The sequence below is a fragment of the Schistocerca nitens genome, chromosome 5, assembly GCF_023898315.1.
Source record: "Schistocerca nitens isolate TAMUIC-IGC-003100 chromosome 5, iqSchNite1.1, whole genome shotgun sequence".
NCBI classification, from domain to species: domain Eukaryota; kingdom Metazoa; phylum Arthropoda; class Insecta; order Orthoptera; family Acrididae; genus Schistocerca; species Schistocerca nitens.
The window spans coordinates 309,328,811-309,333,272 of NC_064618.1; positions in this window are offsets into that span (position 1 = coordinate 309,328,811).

The following is a 4,462-nucleotide window of genomic DNA, read 5'->3' on the forward strand; positions in this document are numbered from 1 at the left end:
CTGTTTCATCAAGGCAGAACATATGCGCTATCCCAGGCCAATGTAAGAACTTTTATGTGTCACCTATCACTTCTTTCCCTTTTGCATTCTTTTTGTTGATGTGAAAAATTGTCGAGTGGCACCTTGGTTAGGAGTCCAGATTACACTACACCCCCTTCCTCCCATCCCCCTTCCCCGTGTAACTGACTAAGTTAGTTCAAAGGTCGGAAAAAGGAAAGGGCACCTCCAACAAGACTATGCCTAGTAACGCGCTGTGGTGTTCAAAACGGTCTTCAGATTGATGACAGCTTTATCTTTATTATTCCGGGAGCAAAAATTGTTGATATATTTTGAATTAATGCTGCTGTATTTCGTAATAACAGGTGTCTTATGTTTCGATGGGTAACTTAAGGGGGCAACCCTCTTTGAATGCATGAAAAATAGGTGATTTTCGTGATTTTTTCAAGTAAGATAAAAGGTAATGCTAAATCTGATAACACACTGTAATTTTATTCCTTACACTTTTGTCTTTAAGAAATCATTTTTGTCTCCACAACGAACCGTCCCTGTAACTGCTGCACCAGGTGAAAGGATTCCTTGGAGTCGGAACATTGTTTATCGGCGGAAATTCCCGAAGCCCTCATATTGGACCTGTACCACAGTTTTGTATAAATCGTTTTCAATATTTGTGCTATCAGAATACACAGAATAACTGAAAAATATTACGTTCTAACAAGATGGTGACGTGTTGATATAAATTTCATTTTCTTCACCCAAAACATCGAGACAAAAGCGTGCACCGCAAATAGGATTTTGAAGATGTCGCGAAACTAATATGAATGCCGATCGAGAATTCGATTCAGAATTTCGGCATCAAATTCCGATAAAAATCATTTGTATCGTTCTCGAATTACCTTTCCCGCCAATTTGAAAAACATGATTTCAAGAAAGATGCGTTTGAAGTTGTGTGTACATATTTTGTAGTTAAGTTACACACACACACACACACACACACACACACACACATATATATATACTTACTACTTATCGCGAATGGACCCAGAAGGATCACGCAAAGCTTTCTGACGTCGTTTCTTCCATACTTCTTTCATTCGTTCTCCATGTTTTCTTTTTCTTTCTTCTGTCCATTTTGTTCCTGGTCTCTTTAGTGCTTCCTTCTCCGACAATACATTCCACTTTTCCACCTTATTTCTAAAAGTTTTTCTATCTTTGACATCTTTAAGTTCAATATTTGCTTTTTGTAAATCTAATTTTACTTGGCTAATCCAAGGTGTTGTTGATTTGACTTTTTCTATGTAAGTGAGAATTCTGTTGGTGAGTCGTGTGGGGGGAAGTCTAGTGACATGTCCATAAAATTTTAATCTTCGCCTTCTTATGTCTGCTGCCAGGTTTGATATAGTTTCTGTGGTTCTTCTTGATTGTATCCGGTATCCTTCTTCTGTTAATTTTGGACCTAAAATCTTTCTCATAATTTTGCGTTCTTCTTTTAGTATTTTTTCTAAATCACATTTTGTGTGGAGTGTGAGCGTTTCACTAGCATATAGTGCTGCTGGCTTAATTACTGCGCAGTAGTGTCTGATTTTTGTGTTCGAGGAGATGCATTTTTTATTGTATATTTCATGTGTCATACCATATGCTCTCTTCATTTTCTGTTGTCTGATCTTCTGTGCAACTTTCTCTCCTCTGGTTGGCTCCAAAATTTCACCTAGGTATTTAAAATGTTTTACTCTATTTATTTTTCCATATTTTGTGTTCAAACTGTGTATATGGAATTTCGTACAGAAAAATTCTGTCTTTTGAAACGAAATTTGTAAGCCTACTTTATCCGCGCATTCCTTAAGGATCTCTATTTGTTTGGTGGCGATTTCTTCATCATCTGCAAGTATGGCCAAGTCGTCCGCGAATGCTAAACAAGATATCTCCACGTTGTCTTTGGTTCTACCAAGATGGATTGGTTACCAGTAGGATTGATTTTTTAATTCTTTTTCCCATTCCTTAATGACTTTATCCAGGACTATATTAAACAAAAGTGGAGATAGCCCGTCACCTTGACGTACTCCAGTTTTTATGAGAAAAGGTTCAGAGATTTCTCCCCTGAATTTAACTTTAGATACAGTGTCTGTGAGTGATTCTTTGATAAGCCTTAGTGTTTTGGAGTCAAGTCCAAGTTCCTCTAAAATGTTAAACAAAGATTGCCGGTCAATTGAGTCATAGGCTTTCTTAAAATCTACAAATGTACAAATTATGGGGGCATTTCTAATTGCTTTGTGTTTTAATATTGTCTTTAAATTAAATATTTGTTCTATGCATGAGCGACCGGGGCGGAAGCCTGCTTGATAATCACCAATTTGGCATTCCAGCTGCTCTTGTGTTCTTTTCAGCAGGCATGTTGAGAGAATTTTGTAGGTGACTTGTAAAAGTGAGATTCCCCTGTAGTTATTGACATTTGTTCTGTCTCCTTTTTTATGTAACGGGTGAATAAGGGCACATTTCCACTCCTCTGGTAATTTTTCTGTTTCCCATATTTTTGTTATTATTTTTGTGAGCTCTTGCAACGTCTTTGGTCCTAGGTTCTTTAATAGCTCTGCAACAATGCCATCTTCGCCAGATGTTCTATTATTTTTTAAGTTTTTAATGTGACATTTGATTTCTTCCTGTGTTGGTGGTAATGAATCCGGTTGAGCGTTGGCACAGATTTCTTTGGGAAACCTTAAACTAGGTTCTGGGCAATTTAGTAGGTTAGAAAAATATTGAGCCAATACTTGACAGTTTTCCTGGTTTGTTAGGGCTAATTTACCATCCGGTTTTCTGAAACATAAATTTTGAGGGATATATCCTCGTATTTTATCTGCGAAAGTTCTGTAGAAGTCTCTTGTATTATAGTTTTGGAAATTTTCTTCTATGGCATCCAGTTGTGCCTTTGTGTACTTCCTTTTTGCTTGCCTAATAGATTTTGAAACCTGTTTTCTAACCTCGTTAAATAAATGTAGACTTTCTTGTGATTTTTTACTGTTATATTCTTGAAATGCCTTTTTTCTCCTTTCCAATGCACTTTCACAGTCTGAATCCCACCAAGGGTGTTTGAATATCTTTTTCAAGGGAATAGTTTCCTTAGCTATTCGCGTGATTTTAGAATGAAATTCTTCCCATGTGTTTGCCTTTTCCTTCTCCCATTCTTCTTTTACTTTAGATTCTTTAATCTTGTTGGTGTCATATTTCTGTATTTCTGTTTTCTTCTGATGACTTCTTCGTGCTGTAAACTTGATTTTAATTCTAGTTAGGTAATGGTCTGAATCAATGTTTGCTCCTCTGCGTACTTGGACGTCGTAAATTTCTTTTTGTACTGGGTATGAAATCGCCACATGATCTATTTGAAACTCGCCAATTTCTTGTATAGGAGATCTCCATGTCTTTTGTTTTCTTGGACATTTTCTTAGAGATGTTGACATTATCTTCAGGTTATTCTGCTTACATAGTTCGACGAGCCTTGTACCATTTTTATTGGTAAATTTATGTGCAGGATATTTGCCTACGGTTTTTTGGTGGATTTTCTCTCTACCAATTTGGGCATTAAAATCGCCGAGTAGAACTTTTGTATCATCTTTTGGAATCTTGGCCATTATATTCTCCAAATTTTCCCAGAACTTTTCTGTTTCTATGGGGTTTTTCTTGTTGTCTCCGTTTGTGGGAGCATGAACATTAACCATTGTGTATGTTTTGTTGGCACATTGTAAGCGCATCGTCATTACTATCCCTGGACCACACAGCAATGCTTTCAGATCCACAAGGAGGTCTTCTTCCATCTTCTCCGTGGCCATAGTGGTCTCGTGTCCGATCTCAAGTTTGACCATGTTCATAATTTCCTCCATCCCTGTTAGGTCGTCGTTGAAACTACTCGCACATGCTGCCACACTGGCCGCGATGTTATCAATTTCCTCCCCGCTGCGTATGGTTTTCGGATATATCTTTTCGCACTACGCCTTGTAACTCAATAATGGAGTTTCTGACGAACTTGGAATGAACACTACAATAAAGTAGACATCCCAGCGAACAATCAAAGCGCAAAGCAATCGATTTTTTGAAATTTTCAAAGGGTGAGAGGCACCCACATGCCTTGCTCATACTGTGGCATCAAGCAGTCAGGCCTGCAAGATGAGTGGTCTGCCAAGCGAGTGGATTCATTCTTATTTATCGAGTGACATGAACTCTAGTACTCACAATTAAGTTACAAATTATTCTTCTGTATGAATATTACGCAACGGAAACGCACATCTGACTATCAGTAGTTTACAGAACTCTGACTGTTCACTACGCACTGGCAATACCACATTTTCTTTCTTTTTTATTTAACGGCTTTTATCAACACGTGGCCATCGCACTGAATATGAGTGGCGCACACATTATAAATTCTGGACATCATGACAACATACAATTCGAAGGAAAAGGCCACCAATCTTTTTCT